This window comes from Lissotriton vulgaris, chromosome 1_1 (genome assembly GCF_964263255.1).
Source record: "Lissotriton vulgaris chromosome 1_1, aLisVul1.2, whole genome shotgun sequence".
Taxonomy (NCBI): Eukaryota; Metazoa; Chordata; class Amphibia; order Caudata; family Salamandridae; genus Lissotriton; species Lissotriton vulgaris.
The window spans coordinates 122799043-122816100 of NC_141685.1; the positions used below are offsets into that span (position 1 = coordinate 122799043).

General features: G+C 47.2%; 1 long non-coding RNA gene across 2 annotated transcripts in view; it reads left to right on the top strand.

The window, feature by feature from the left end:
- Positions 1-17058, top strand: part of LOC147737729 (uncharacterized) — a 167922-nt gene that overhangs the window by 58823 nt on the left and 92041 nt on the right. The window contains exon 2 of one of the 2 annotated variants that reach the window (XR_015300850.1): positions 16156-16213. The exons of the other annotated variant lie outside the window; for it this stretch is intronic. This is a non-coding gene — a long non-coding RNA (uncharacterized LOC147737729). The remainder of the gene's footprint in view (positions 1-16155; positions 16214-17058) is intronic. 2 annotated transcript variants of the gene reach the window in all.

Here is a 17058-nt window from a genome sequence, read left to right on the forward strand (position 1 = left end):
CGGCTATATTATTAGCTTAAATTAAAGGTGAAGCAGCATCCGTGGCAATCTGCCAAAAACTAAAAGAACTTGATATTACTGAGCAACCATATGAACTTGTAAGAATCATTTAAAAAATCCTATGAAGAGTTAGGCAGAGACAGTTTGGGTGGTAAACCAGTAAAACCTGAACTGACTGAAAATCCTGAAAAAGTCTTTATTAAAAATAATCTCACTACTCCTAAAAAGAAGTGGGAAAACACTAAACAGACACTTCCTAAAGAGAAGCGTTCTCAGTCCATGGGTAGGTCTCCTCAAAAGGAGCCCTCTGAAAAGAGGTATAACCTCAGAAATAGGGATAATTTGAGAAAACCTGATAGATATCAAGATACTGATACACGTTCCTCTCGTACCTTTCAGGCTTCCTCACAGAAATCGGAAAGAAAGAAGAGGACGGTCAGAACACAAGGAAGAACGCGTGAAGTCCAAATACGATCAACACGTTCAAAAAAATAAAACTCAATTCACCAAAAAGAAGGTAGCAGGTCTAAAAATCAGACATGCCGAGGATCTTGAGGACACAACTCAAGAACGGGGAGTGGGCTCAGACAATGCTAGACAGCGCACCAGAAGTCACCATAGCTCGCAAAATCCTGAAGGATCATCTGGAGACAGTGGACTTGACTGGATACATTCAAGTTGAAACTGCTGACACTAGGGTTAGTGTACCCCATAAGTTATATGAAATAACGCTCCGGATGGAGGGGGACATAACTAGGAAAATAAAAGCACTCTTTTGGGAGAAGCTATCTAAGGGTTATGACATTCTTCTAGCTGAAAAAGACTGGCCACCTGAATTTGTCAGGGAGTGCCCACATGGCGAAGAGATCATTATGCCAGCCTTCTCAAATCATGTTCTAATACATAAAAAATATCCATATGCCAGAAAATGGGCTGTTGCCCAGGCTCCAGCATTATATAACAATCATGTAAGGTGATTTTAACCCATTCCCTCTTCATGTCGGATAGTGATTGCAAATCTTCCGATTGGCTTCCAGTTGCGCCATCACTGTCGAGGCCCACTAATGCTTAGTCCTCACCATAACTCAAAACCTGGCCTTCCATTACCTGGTTGGGAGGGTCTAGTTTGGGTGAATAAAATACACCCTCATTTGGAGGGTGACCACTCAAATATAGTGGTGTGTAATCCAAATTTGAGGGGGACAGACCAAATCTTATCCACCGAAAATAAGTCCCGCGGGGTTTAGCCGTGCGAAGAACTGAATACAAAAAGGAGGGACTTTCGGGCTTTTTCCACTCACGAGGGAGTGGGAGGTCCAGCATAAACGGGGGCCCCGTCTCAGTATCCAAGAAGTAGAGTTATGCTGGTCCTCTAATTGCAAAATCACAGATGGGCTCCCTAAAAAGGGACACTTTACTGGTGATCTTTTATCCAAAAGCCACATGGTGAAGTGCAGGTGTGGGGCCAGAATTGTGTAGATGGACAGTGGTGAGTTAAAATAGGATTGGGAGTATCTAGCAAAAAATCAGTGTTTATTCCCTGTGTGTTAGCTTCTTTATTTGTCAGAATGCAGAGAACTGTTGTCTGAAGGACAGTATTAAGGGCTAAATAAAACAACTGGACCCTGCTGTAGCGCCTGGAAGCACCTAGATATGGGTGTGTAGGTGTGACAAGAATCACCTAACCCTCTGAAACTTTGTCTCTTTTAAATACCCAAGAAATGATTTGCATACATTCCTGTACCATGTAGAAGCGATACAAAGCTTGCCTTCGAGGGCCCCTTGGAATGACTGAAGGCTCGAGTGACATAAGTGTACATTGAATGTGTGAATGAGTGTGCCGTACGGCAGAAAAGAACCGACTATAGTATCAAGCCTCTTGGGAGGACTTTCGATTTGCTTTTATCACAGTTTATCCCTTAAGCTTTATCGCCTGCTTATGAGGGCGTTAACAAACAAGATTAACACCCTGCAAAGGATGTTAACTGCTGTTAAGTGAAAGAACCAAAGGCGAGGGAATGCAACGAGGGGACAGACAATTAACAACTGTTAATGCCAGACGGCTAGTTATAAACAAGTTTATATCCTTTCTCCCTCATCATACCACACCCAGATAGGCACACTCTTACTTTCCGGTCGATGTCCATGCTTCTCACTCTCACAGGGCCTATAATGCAGGCAAATGACAGTATTGGTGGCAGCATTCTAAGCATGCTGATTGGTTGAGCCGATCTCTTCACAGTGATGGCTGAAGAGCACGTGCTGATTGGTTGAGCCGATCTCTACCCAGTGATGGTGATGGCTGAAGAGTGCTTGCACTGTGATCATGCTTCTACGTGCAGGAGAATTGGGGATTAATTAATTAATTAATTAATTATGTGCTTATATAGCGCTGAAATCACTCCCGAAGGGGTACCTCCGCGCTTCGACCGCTGTGAAACCCTTCCTGGCTTCCCTGAGAGATGGTCCCTTAATGGGTATCTCCAGGGTGAGACCAGGCATCCCCGGCGGTCTGGTGGGGCCGTTAGTGAAGATGAGGCAAGCTAGTGCCCAGAGTTGCCGAGTGTGATCGCTGATCAGAGTGGGCACTGAGGCGAGAGAATTATCGAGTCCGCTGACCCTGGTCCAGAAACCTGCCGCGTCGGGAATCGAACCCTGGTCCCGGGCCGTCCTCTGCTCTCGGGTCTGCCGCCTCTAACCAGTGAGCCACACTACTTCACAAGTTATCAAGTGAAGTACAGGTGTTATTTCAGCTACGTTTTCATTATATAAAATGAAAATATAATTATGTCAAAAGAAGTATATTTGGCGTTTAAATATGGCAAGCCTGTCTCTGTATCGCCATGGGAAGGGAGGCCGAGACATGGGGGAGGGGAGACTTTACGACTTGCCCCAGTATTGGTAACTTTCATAGATTCCCATGCTTTGTATCATTCCCCGTCGTCGGAATGGGAGCCTCTGTAAATAAAAAAATATCATAACCATAGGTACAAAAGAGAAAATTCGGCCTAGGTCTCATCTCATTTTGTAGCATATCACCCTCTTTGTGTAAAAGAGCCCAAACTTTCTGCAACAACCGAATAGCCTCACCCCATAGAACCCTCCTGAGAGAGCCTCAGAGCCTCAGATTTTTCTACCGCACGTTGTGCTAGGGAGTCTCCACTGAGCTCTGCTCAGTTCTTTTCTCTTCAAATTGATTCTTCTACAATATACTTCAAAACTACAATGTCGGACAAGGAGAAGGAGAAGAAGGCTTTGTTCAGCGCCTGTGCTACTTGTGCTAAAAAGAGACTTTTTGTGGAGGACAAGCATGATGACTGTATCTTCTGCTTGTATCTGGACCACAAGGCCACAGATTGTAAGATCTGTAGGACTTTTTCTACAAAAATCTTGAGAGACAGGGAGCGCCGATTATTGACTTGGCTGCAGAAAATAAAGTCACGGAAGGAGGTACTGTCATCGGACGATGAGGATTCTTCATCTGCTACATCCTCCAGAAGATCCAGAAAGAGGGGTAGGTCACCTCCCTCTACTTCTACTGGGCCCCCTGTCAAAGCCCTACAAAAGATCTCTGATGGGTCTGAGAGGGCTAGTCCCATTAAATCTCCTCACCAAGGTGAAAAGGAGAGGCTGGGACAGGCTGCAGAGACGGACACAGCCAGGAAAGTGAAAAAGGATATTTCTGTTCCATCACAACCATCTCAAAAAGAGAAGGACAGCAAGAAACTGGCTGCTGACCCTCAGGAAGGAAAGGCTGACAAGAAGCAGTGTCCGTTGACGACGAAATCAGCAGGTACGTCGCTGACTACTTCTCAAAAAGGCCTGAATTCATGGGATACTGGCACGGGCTCCGACACGTTCAGAGCCCACAGTGATAATGTCACTGGACGCCAAAATGGCTTTCGACCTGGTGGAATGGCAGTACCTTTTTGCGGTCCTAAGCCATATGGGATTTGGCCCTAAATTCCGGGCCTATACGCTGAACCAGTGGCCCAGGTAACCGCCAACGGTCACATATCGCATACTATACAGCTTGCCAGAGGAACGCGCCAGGGCTGCCCACTGTCGCCGTTGTTGTTTGCATTGGCGCTGGAGCCATTGGCAACTTTAATTAGGGCGACCCCATTATTAAAAGGCATTAACTGGACGGCGGGATGGGAAGATCGTATCTCTCTCTACGCCGACGACATGCTGCTCTACCTAACGGATCCTGATCATAGTATATAGAAATACTTGAAATTTGTAATACACACGGGCGAACATCAGGATACACGATAAACTGGTCCAAATCTGTGCTATTCATCTTAAAAGGTCCGGATTCATTGCTCCCCGCCGACTGCCCGATCGTAATATCCAGCGACTCCTTTAAATACCTAGGCATACATGTCACTAGGGATGCCGCAGACTTTATCAGTAAAAATCTGACACCTCCTCTAGAGCGCCTATAGCGCAATGTCAAACACTGGGCGTCTCTGCCACTAACATTACTGGGTAGAGCAGCCTTATATAAAATGAAGGCTCTACCGAGGTTCCTCTACGCTCTCGATAACATACCATTCCCGATACCGCTACAATATTTTAAGCAAGCTGCGGCACAAGTCTCGGCCCTTTTGTGGGGCAACTTGCCGGCATGCATAGCCCAAATTAAACTAAATAGGAGCTGGTATGACGGCGGAATTGCACTACCGAACCTACAATTGTATTACTGGGCGGCACAACTTAAAACTATCAATCACTGGATTCATGCACCCCAAGACGATCCGGCATACCGAGCAGACAGAATACAACTAGGCACGAACAACATGCTGGCGGTACTATATAATAGAGGTCAGGCCGCGAGACTAATAGGACTCACGAAACAGACGGTTGCGTTATGGTATGCGGCGCAGGCGAAATTAGGGTGGAAATGAACCATCACCAAACTCACCCCAATTTGGGACATCAAGGCATTGGGACAACTAAGAAAAAGTAAAGGCTTCACACAATGGGATAATATTGGAATTTCCACGGTAGGGGGCATGTGGGATAAGAGGACGGTGGTTACTTTTGCACAACTTCAACAACAATATGATTTAGGACCGGCTGAAACGTATAGATATGTGCAAATTAGCCATGCTTTACTAACAGCGATCCCAATGGATACTGACGTCCCAGAGGCCTCGCCATTGGAGGACCGTTTGCTCACAGACACCATGCAGCAGCGTGCTACATCCCTCACTTATCGGAAACTCCTTAACAATATGCCCGACCCCACACTTAAACTCCGAGACCAATGGGTGGCAGTGGTGGGAGACATGGATGACGCGGAGTGGTTGGCAGCCCTGGCATCCCCTAGGGAGGTGGGCATTTCGGCCAAGTTCCGGCTTGTACAACTAAAAATAATGCATTGTGTGTACTACACCAGAACCACCGTACACAAGATACACTGCGCGACACACCCGTTCTGCCTCAGGGGGTGCGGGGAAGAAGGCACACTTTACCATACCCTGTGAAATTGTCCTGTTATAGTAGAGTACTGGCGTCAGGTCCTGCGCACCATTTCACAAACATTAGAAATTTCCCTTCTGCCCGAGCCACAAAAATGTCTCTTCAATGTCTGGGAACCCACTGACCTCACTCGCTACGGCCAAACCTGGGGTACCCTCGGTTGCATGGTAGCAAAGTGAGACATAGCACAGAGATGGGGCGCGGCAGATCCCCCCCCACATTAGCATTGTGGTGCAGGAATATGGACTTAATCATGGTAACCGAGCGCACAGTGTATGAAAACAGGGGAAGTCCGCATAAATGGAACAACATTTGGACACCGTGGAACACTTTCAGAGGGGACTTATGTGAACTGCTGCCAGAGGAGGATCTAGATAGCTCAGATGATGACGACGACGAGGTTTAGAGAAGTGATACACTTAGGATAATGACTAACTAGATGTGAATCAGGAGAGGTAACCGTTGTCTTGAACGTTAATGACTGCCTAATTCTTTCGTGTTCAACTGCACATGCTCTATAGCGAACTAATTGATGGCGCAAATCCTACTGTTCTAATGTAACGTGATTCTGTGCCTAATGTTATGATTGTAGATGTTGTATTCCGTAAACACTTTAATAAAAAAATGTAAAATACAAAAAAGACCTGAATACTCGTGTAGCTCCGTCGACGAGACCGTCGACAGTGGCTGCGTCGACGACAACACCATTGATGACTTCGTCGACGTTTAAAGTGCCTTCCTGCTCGTCGACGATGGTGGCTACATTCTCGACGTCTGCGATAATGACGACGAAGGTAGTGTCGACGGCTGCATCGATGACGAGAACTACGTCGACGACGGCTGCTGTAATGTTGATGACGATGAGTTTGTCGACGATGCAATAGACGATAAATCCACCGTCGACGATGAAAGCTCTGTCGACGAAAACCATTTCTCCGTTGACGGTTCCGTCGACGACGATTACACCGTCGTTTCCGTCGAGGACCACTCCGTCGACGAGGTCGTCGACCATTCAAAGGATCCAAATTTCCATGCGAAGGCAGCAAATAACACCTGAGATGACTTCTCCTAGGCGAGTAACACCTTTGCCTCCTACCATGCTGTTGCATGAGGAGTCTGATGACGAGGAGGATAATGTTCCAGGAAGAGGTGAGGCTCCGCGGCCAGGGCAACTGACGCTGGAATCTGGGGACCACGGTTCGATCCACGGCTCCGGCGGCAGGTTAGCCCAGCACCATGTGACTCTGGGCAATAGCTCGCCTAATCTTCCCGACGGCCCCCAGGGCCTAGAGACCCTTACGGGTGATTGTGCGCTTTACAAATGTGGACTTTACTTATGGGGATGCCTACAGCCCCTCGGACTTAAATGTGAAGTGTCAGAATACAGACACTGAGGAATATTACGATCAACAATATATCCTAAAAGACAGGCCTCCTCGAACCTTAGGACAGGACATGGTGGCAATGCCATCCTCTCTGATATCGGATTTGCAATTGATGTTGCAGGATTATAGGAATAGGTTTCCATATCAACCTATAATACAACAGGAGCGCCCTCCCTCCTGCTCCTGCAGTGACACCGGTGGTCTCACGGGTTGTGGAACCAGAACCCAGAGAGGATACCCAGGATGTGGTGACAGTTCAGGATGATGATGATGTCTCTTCAGATGACAATATTCAGGAAGATCCTCCTCAAGATCCAGATATGGATTATGATGATGGTGGCCTTCAAGTTCCAGATGGGACAGGGCAGGATACTTCTACCTCTCCTCCAGCTGACATTGGGGGTTTCCATAACCTCATGGAGAGGGCGTCTAAAAGATTTGGTCTGCCGATCACGGCTGTGCAGACAGACTGCTTGACTTTAAGGAACCATACAAAAGGTCAGTCCGATCTATACCTATAATAGAACATGTATGGTCAGAAGGGATTCAAGTTATACAAAATCCGGCGACAGTTCTTCCTGTTCTTCCCCGGCTGGAGAAGAAGTATAAGGCACCTGAGGGCAGTCCAGTGTGCCTACTTGGACAACCTAAACCGGATTCTGTCATTTCTCAAGCGGCGCAAAGCAAATCGAAAAATCCTTCAACGCCCCTTACAACACCGCCGGACAAGGAAGGGAGGCGCCTGGACAATGTAGGCAAAACATTCTCCACTATGGCCAGCCTCCTGGTTCGAGCTGCTAATGCTCTTGCCATCCTGGGCAGGTATGATCAACAAATGTGGTGCGATCTCTCCCTGTTTGTGGAGCAGCTTCCAGAATCAACAAGGGATGAGGCCAGAAAAGTTCTCATGGAAGGAGAGCGATCCTCGTCAGAGGTGATAGATTGTGCTATGGACATAGCGTCTACTGCTTTTCGTGCCCTAGCTGTATCAGCTGTGTTACGGCGTCAGGGCTGGTTGCGGGCAACCTAGTTACGCCAGGAGGTCCAGAACAAGATTTTGGACTTGCCATTCGATGGAGAAATGCTTTTCGGAAAGCATGTGGATGAAGCCCCTTCAAAGCATAAAAAAAAACACGGACACAGCGAAGTCTTTGGGGTCTTTGAACTACCGTAAGGTTCCATTCAGAGGTGCGAGAGGGAGAGGTTTCTCCTCTTACAGGGGTGGCAACCAATCCTCCCAATCGTACAAGCCTCAGTATTCCAATCAACGCCAGGGCCAGTCGGCGTCTTTCTCTCGTCAACCACAGAGAGGACATCAAGGTCGTCAAGGACGTGACAACTGCAAAAGGCAATAGAGGCCTCACAGCTCTTTCTACTGTTCCTACCCCTCTGATGACATCAGTGGGGGGCAGGATTTCTCATTGTCTAGACAGCTGGAGAATTATTACATCAGACCAGTGGGTCCTGAATATCGTTCAGAGTGGCCATACGTTGGAGTTTCAACATCTACCTCCAAACAGAGCTCCAGGCGCCAGTCAATTGAAACATCTGGGACCGGTACATCTCGCAGCCCACCAGCTTTTCATCAAGGGGGCAATAGAACCTGTACCTCTCTCGCAGAGAGGGAAAGGGTTTTATTCCAGGTTCTTCCTGGTTCGCAGGCGCCCAATATTAGATCTACGGGAGCTCAACACTTATCTCATCAAACTGTCCTTCAGGATGGTCACTCTCCGGGATATTCTTCGTCTGTTAAATCCAGGGGAGTACATGGCGACTCTGGATTTAGAAGATGCTTATTTCCATGTGCCGATCCACCCAGCTCACAGGCAATACTTGCGCTTCACAGTAGGCAAGAGCTATTTCCAATTCAAAGTACCTCCTTTTGGTCTCCGGTCTGCACCAAGGATATTTACAAAAGTGTTGGCCCCTGTGGCAGCTTTCCTCAGGAAACAATCTGTGGAAGCTTTTCCCTACCTGGACGACTGGCTAGTCAAGGCTCCATCTTTCCAGGGAACTTCCAAGGCCATTACGACCTGCATTCAATTGTTCAATCACCTGGGCCTTCAGCTCAACAAGGACAAATCAGTTCTTCAACCGTCCAGGTCGGCAAGGTTTCTAGGGGCCATTCTGGACACCAAGCACTGCAAGGTTTACACAACAGACGAACGTCAAAACAAATTGATGCTCTTGGCTCGCCAATTGCTAAAAAAGAAATCCCAGTCAGTACGGCTCTACAAGTCCCTGCTCGGATCGACCTCATCCTGCATATCATTAATTCCGCATTGCAGGATGCGACTGCGTCCGCTGCAATAGCAACTCGACAAACAATGGTACCAAGCAGAAGGCTCTTACGACGACAGGGTTACGGTGACACCAGAGATGAAAAAGGCATGCGAATGGTGGTTAGTGAGAGACAACATCGCAGAGGAATTGACTTTCACGCTTCCTCCGTCTCCCATGGTTCTCACCACGTACGCCTCATTAGAAGGCTGGGGAGCGGTGCTTCAGGAACTACAAGTCAGTGGACACTGGGATCCAGGTCAATGCAAGTGCCACATCAACCTGTTAGAGCTCAAAGCCATTCGATTCGCTTTACAGGCTTTTCTGCCACGGATTCGGAATCATTCAGTGCTGGTCCGGACGTACAACACAACTGCCATGCACAATATCAACAAGCAGGGTGAAATAAGATCTCAGACTCTAACCAAGGAAGCTCAGCTAATTTGGGATTGGGCGATTCTTCACAAAATTGCTCTGACAGCAGAACACCTTGCAGGTTTGCTCAATATAACAGCGGATGCACTAAGTCGTCAGAAATCGACCAATCACGAATGGGAGTTAGACCAAACCATTCTAGAGGAGGTGCTTTCGGTCTGGGGGACCCCGACCATAGACCTATTTGCGACTCCGGAGAACACCAAATACCGGTTCTATGCAAGCAGGGATCACCATCCGGGGTCCTTGGGGAACGCGCTTTCGATTGCCTGGTACGGTGCATTCTTTTACGCTTTTTCTCCGATACCCCTAATCCCAAGGTTAATCAGGAAAATCAAGGCGGAGCCGTGCAGAATGATCTTGATTGCACCGGCGTGGCCCCGACAGTTCTGGTACACAGAGCTCCTCTTGCTGTCTCAGGATCATCCAATTTGCCTGCAACTGGTTCCTTCCCTGTTGACGAGGTCTCCGGGTCAAGTGCTCCATCCGGATCCGAGCTCGCTTCACTTAACGGCGTGGCTCCTGAGTACAGGGAGTTCCGAGATCTGAACCTCCCCAAAGAGTGTAGGGACGTTTTGTCTCAGGCTCGAGCTCCAAGTACGAACAAAACTTATAAAGCAAAATGGAAGAGATTCTGCCTATGGTGTCAGAAACAACATCTCCACCCTTACACTTCCACAAGATCAGTGGCATCTTCGGTGGCTCTATTTTCTGGAGTCCCTATCAAAGAAATCTGCAGGGCAGCGACCTGGAGCAGTACGCATACCTTCACGAAGCACTACTGCCTAGATTCTACAATGAAGGATGACACAGCTGTTGGACAAGCAGTCCTCAGGAATCTTTTTCAATGAGAGGTGAGCTTTCCCTACAATCCCTCCTTCCTGTATTGCACATTTTGTATCAGTTATCGTGTTCCTTTCTATGGTAACATTTTATGATTTGTTTCCTATGAGGATAACTATGTTGTCATGTAATAGATTCATGTAACAAAATATGCTTTTATGGCTTACTGCTAGCTACTCTGATACAAAGCATGGGAATTTATGAAAGTTCCAATACTGGGGCAAGAAAACAAGTTACTTACCTGTAACTTTGGTTCCCCAGTATTGGTAACTTTCATGAATTACCATGCGCCCCCACTCCTCCCCTGGGAAAGCTCTGCCTTTTTTACTGAGATAGTGGCTGTTGCACAACGGCTACGAAAATCTGAGGCTCTGAGGCTCTCTCATGAGGGTTCTATGGGGTGAGGCTATTCTGATTGGTTGTTGCAGAAAGTTTGGGCTCTTTTACACAAAAAGGGTGATATGCTACAAAATGAGATGAGGCCTAGGCCGAATTTTCTGTTTTGTACCTATGGTTATGATATTTTTTTACTTACCGAGGCTCCCATTCCGACGACGGGGAATGATACAAAGCATGGGAATCTATGAAAGTTACCAATCCTGGGGAACCAAAGTTACAGGTAAGTAACTTGTTTTCTTATGTCTAACACAGCGCCTCATCGGAGCACTTGGCTCCTTGTAACGCGGCTCAGCTTCATGGGTAGAGGGGTGCATGCCTCGGTGTTAGTCAGGGTTTGGATAATTCTGTCCCCTACTCACTGCCTTCCAAAGGTGAGCCCTGCCACTGCCGGGGGTCTCTTGTGCCCAGGCGCTCTCAGTCCATTGAGTTATTTCAGTAGCCAGAGCATATTTCTACCACATGTAGCGTTCTGTGGTTTTTTCGGAGTCTAGGCGCCAGTCACGGTTCTGTATTTGCCTTTAACCAGAGTCATTGTGAGCTGTGGATAAAGCTAGAGTGATCCCTCGCTCCGGTGCCGAGGAGAGACATAGACATCTCCCCAGCTCAGAAAAAGGATATTGAGGTGGGCAATCTTTGATTTTCTAAAATTATTTGTAGCCCATGTGAGCAAACTCCAGAATTATGCGATTTACTCTTGTCAGATGTTCCAAGAGGTCATCATCCGTCAGATATAAGTCATCGACACAGGACAATACCTGGTCATTGAAATCTTTTACTAGCTTTGTTACTCTGGCTGAAAACAGCCTGGGCTATTCTTATCAAAATCTAAATTGCGATCTTGGCGGTAGGGCTGAGGAAGAACACCCATTTCAGTAGGCCAGTTTTGGGGACCCCAAAGATCTTTATTCTTCCCCAGAATCAGGACCTTAGTTTTCTCTCCATTCAGTTTGAGAAAACTGGCCTGCATCCAGTATGCAATTTTACTCAACCCCATCTGGAGAGCAGATGTCTGACACCCTCTCCATAGAGAGAGAGAAGACTCTCTGGGTGTCGTCAGCATAGGAGAACAGGGACAGCCTGCCTCCTCTGCAATGTCAGACAGAGGTCTGACACTCACGTTAAATAACAAAGGGCTAAGAATGGAGCCATAGGGTTCCCCGTAGGGAGAGGAATGAGTAACAGAACTGGCCATTGGGGGGAGAAGACCTGGGACGTTCAGTCGGTGAGAAAAGAGATAAGCCAGTTGAGTGCCGGCCTGGTAACACCCAAAGATCGTAAGGCTTTCACTAACACAGTGTCAGACACCGGGTCGAAAGCTGCTCTCAAATCAAGTAATGTGAGGGCCATCGTGTCTCCAGAATCTAAATTGCGTTGCAGCCTTTCCGTAACTCCAAGAAGGGTAGTTTCAGTTGAAAAGCTAGCTCTAAAGCCCGACTGAGATGAGCGTAAAAAATGTTGTGACTCGACAAACTGAGATAGCTGTGAATTAATGTGTCTTTCTGGGATTTTCAAGAAGGCCAGGAGCAATGGAATAAAAAACAAAGACACACAATTGATGGACGGAATGCAGAACAAATCAAAACATCCATAGATCTGGGTTAAATCCATCATTCTTTTGCTCACCATGCCACCCCAGTTTAGACCTGGCCATATGCAAATCAGTCTTGACCCTGTGCCTCATGGGAACAGTCCAGTCTGAACTGCCAAGCCAGGTCCCCCCTCGACTGGAAACAAGCGTCCTAGAACCGGTTTCGGACTTTCAACCCCCATCAGCCAGGATAGCTTGATTCCAGTGGCACATTGAGCCTGGGACCCATGTCTAGGCATACTACCGGCGCACATAGGGCAAGAAAGCAAAAGACACGCAATTGATGGACGGAATGCAGAACAAATCAAAACATTCACCCCCAGTCAAGAGATCTGGGTTAAATCCATCATTCTTTTGCTAACCATGCCACCCTAGTTTAGACCTGGCCATATGCAAATCAGTCTTGACCCTGTGCCTCATGGGAACAGTCCAGTCTGAACTGCCAAGCCAGGTCCTCCCTGGACCAGAAACAAGCATCCTAGGACCGGTGTTGGGCTTTCAACCCCAATCAGCCAGGATAGCTTGATTCCAGTGGCACAGTGAGCCCGGGACCCGCTTCTGGGCATACCCGGCGCACTTAGGGAGAGAAAGCAAAAGACACACAATTGATGGACGGAATTCAGAACGGGACTGTTCCAATTGGGTGCAGGGTCAAGACTGATTTGCATATGGCTGGATCTAAACTGGAAAGGGATGGTGAGCAAAACGATGGATTTAGGCACAGATCGCTGTACTGGGGTGAATGTAAGGCATTGTTAGGCATTCTGTCCATCAATTGTTCTTTTTGCATTTGTCACCCCAAGTGGGGCGGGTATGCCCAAACATGGGTCCCTTGCTCTCCATGCCACTGGAGTCAAGCTATCCTGGCTGATGGATGCTTGTTTCCAGTACAGGGAGAACCGGCCTGGCAGTTCGGGCTGGACTGTTCCCATTGGTTGCAGGGTCAAGACGAATTTACATATGGCTGGGTCCAAACTGGAATGGCATGGTGAGCAAAAAAACAATGGATTTAGGCCCACATCGCTGTATTGGGGTGCATGTATGACATTGTTGTGCATCCTGTCCATAAATTGTTCTTTTTGCATTTGTCACCCCGAGTGTGACGGGTATACCGAGACGTGGGTCCAGTGCTCTCCATGCCACTGGAATCAAGCTATCCTGGCTGATGAGGGCTGAAAGCCCGACACCGGTCCTAGGATGCTTGTTTCCATTCCAGGGAGGACCTGGTCTGGCAGTTCGGGCTGGACTTTTCCCATTGGGTGCAGGGTCAAGACTGATTTGCATATTGCTGGATCCAAGCTGGAATGGCATGGTGAGCAAAAAAACTATGGCTTTAGGCCCAGATCGTTGTACTATCATAAATGTATGATATTGTTCTGCATTATGTCCATAAATTGTTGTTTTTCCATTTGTCACCCCGAGTGGGACAGGTATGCCCAGACGTGGGTCCCGTGCTCTCCATGCCACTGAAGTCAAGCTATCCTGCCTGATGAGGGTTGAAAGCCCGAAACCGGTCATAGGATGCTTGTTTCCAGTCCAGGGAGGACCTGACCTGGCAGTTCGGGCTAGACTGTCCCATTGTGTGCAGGGTCAAGACTGATTTCCATATGGCTGGGTCCAAACTGGAATGGGATAGTGAGGAAAAACGATGGATTTAGGCCCAGATCGCTATATTGGGGTGAATATATGACATTGTTCTGCATTCTGTCCATCCATTGTTCTTTTTGCAGGGAGCAATGAAAGAGGCCGGTAGTTAGCCTTCTTCAGAAGAGGAAGCACCATTGCGTGTTTCCACTCTGGGGGAACCATTGCCTCCTGTAAGGAGGCATTCAAGAGTTCCATGATTATTGTGAGTGAAAGCGACTCAAGCTGCTGGTGCACCGAGATCGGAAGAGGGTCACAGGGTGAGCCAGATTTAATACTGGCTATGAGTCGTATAAGGGAGTTCATATCGAATGGAGACCACATTTCCAGTTTATTCGTGGATTCAGCGATCCTGTTGTCTCTGTGAGAGATGGTTCTGGCTGCTTGAGGGGATGTAGGTGCTTGCTGATGGGGGGTACCTGGTTTTATGCCCTTCATTTCAGAGTATATTTTCTCCACTTTATGGAGGAAGAATTTCTCCACGTCTTCACATTGTAAACCATTCAGGGAAGGGGGGAGTAGATTGAGTTTCAGATCCAGAAAGTTCTTTGACCATTTTAAATAATGTCTTGGAACAATTCAGCGCACTAGAGATGGTCGAGGAGACATATTCAGCATGAGCTGACTTACAGAGAGTGTGGTATTCTCTTTTTTCCCTTTTATATGCAAGTTTGTTGTCAGGCGCATAGTTTCTCCTTCAGCGTCCTTCCAAAGCTTTGCATTTGGTTTTCTCTGTTTTTAAATTCTCAGTGAACCAAGGGGCAGGGGGCTGTGGTTGTTCACCTTCTTATTAGAGGGTGGAAGACAGGTATCAATGGCATGTAAAAGCCACTTTTGGACGACAACTGAAAGAGTGACAGACATTTGTTTTGTGATAGGAGCATTGGAAGCCAAAATCTTATTGAGAGCTTCAATGTCCAGTTTTCCCCAGTTCATAGTTGGTTTTCTGATGCTAGGTGCGGCTACAGGTGAGTTCACTGAGATCTCGAAACGCAAGCCGATCGCAAAGTGATCAGACCAACATAGGGGAAGAGCTGGTGGGCTTGAATGTTGGATAAACTGGGGAAAATAGGGTCCAGTAGGTGGCTGGCCACATGAATGGGACCGGAGTTGCAAAGTGCAATATTCAATGTTTCCAGATAAAAGTAGCGCTGTTAATACATGCAGAGTCATCCAAAAGTAAGTTAAGGTCGCCCAAGATGGAGAAGTTGGCGGCATTTACGAGAAAAGGTGTTATTAGGTCAGGAAAGGATGAAGCCCATGGACCGGATGGCCCTGGGCGACGATAAACTAGTAAGCCTGAGAAGGTGAACTTAGGGGTCAGGGCAAGCTTAAATAAAGCTGCCTCACAGCTCGTAAATGGCAAGTCTTCAAATTTGTACATGTAGGACTTTTTATAAATTATAGCAATGCCACCACCTGTCTTGGAGTCCCTGTCTTTCCTGACTATAGCATAGTTAAACAGTAAAGCTGCAGCCACATCAGGGCCAGAGCTCATGTGCAGCCATGTTTCACTAAGAAACATTGCGTAAAATAAATAGTAACTAGTAAATCCAGTATTCGTAAAGTGCACAGCTACCCGGAGGCATCCCGGCGCTGGGGGCCATTGGGAAGATTAAGCGAGCTGCACGCGTCCGATCTGGGGCCATTGAGTAGGGGTTAGGCAGGACGCTTGCAGCGACTAGAGTGCTTCCCGGAGTGAGAGTGTGGCTGAACAAAATGGCCACCCGGTTAGGAACATGCCCTCAAAGTACAAGTGCAGGAAAAAAATGAGTATAACACACTCAGTAAAGCAGAAAAATAATGCAACAGCAGGCAACAAAACTATAAGCATCCCTAAACCTAGAAAGGTAGAAAATGGTTTTGGCAGCCACCGAACATGACTACCCCGTCTCCCTCCAGGAATTGTGGTAACAAATCTATAGCCCTTTCGCTCAGTCACTCGTGCTTTCTCTCAGAGAAATATATACGGAATATACAGCAAACCTTGCAGGCAAATGAAAACAGAGCATTAGTACTTCTTAATACTTTTAAAGATAAAAACTTGGCTACTTCTGTTTTTAATGTATATATCATCTTTATGTTTTTTTATAGACTGTGCTGTATCTTTTTGACATCCCGGTCTGCAGCAGGATTTCCCCGATTGAGCAGAGTAAGTCTTTCAAGCCCCTCATCACAAACATTTCTCCTGCTTGGGGATTTTAATTATCGTGCAGAAGATTTTTTAGATATGGAAGTAGCAAAACTATTATCAGACTTAAAGACTTGAGGACTCAACAAAAGATTACAGGCCCTACTCACTTGGCGCGCCACAATCTTGGACTTAATCTTCACCACCTCTACTGCACTGACTCTTGAAGCCCATGCCTTTGACGTGGACTGACCACTCATTAATCTTCACCACCTCTACTGCACTGACTTGTGAAGCCCATGCCTTGACGTGGACTGACCACTCATTACTCTTCACCACCTCTACTGCACTGACTTGTGAAGCCCATGCCTTTGACGTGGACTGACCACTCATTACTCTTCACCACCTCTACTGCACTGACTTGAGAAGCCCATGCTGTAGTGTAGTTCCTAGTTTCCCACTAGGCCCTGCGCATTGGAATAACATAAACAGTAGTATCGACGTGGAACTGCGGATATTCCAGGCCTCCACTGACTATGCTAAACTTAATTGGGTGTGTTACCAACTAGCTCAGAGGTCACTGGAAACTTTCTTCTCTGCATGGGAAGTGATCAGCTTCCCTGGCACAGACAAGAAGGGATTCAGCTTTCCAACAACCGTGCAACATGACAACTTTGCTCCTCAGATCAAGAGTCAATCTCTAGGGTCGTGTAAAACAATAGACAGGTATTTCACTCAGTCAGGTTAGTGCAGTTTACTTTCACAATATGTAGAGAATAGAGAGACGGGCGTTTGTCAATAAAGGGTTAACATTTATTGAACAGTCTTTCTTCTCGTACAAGAGAAATGTATTGCCACAATTGCAA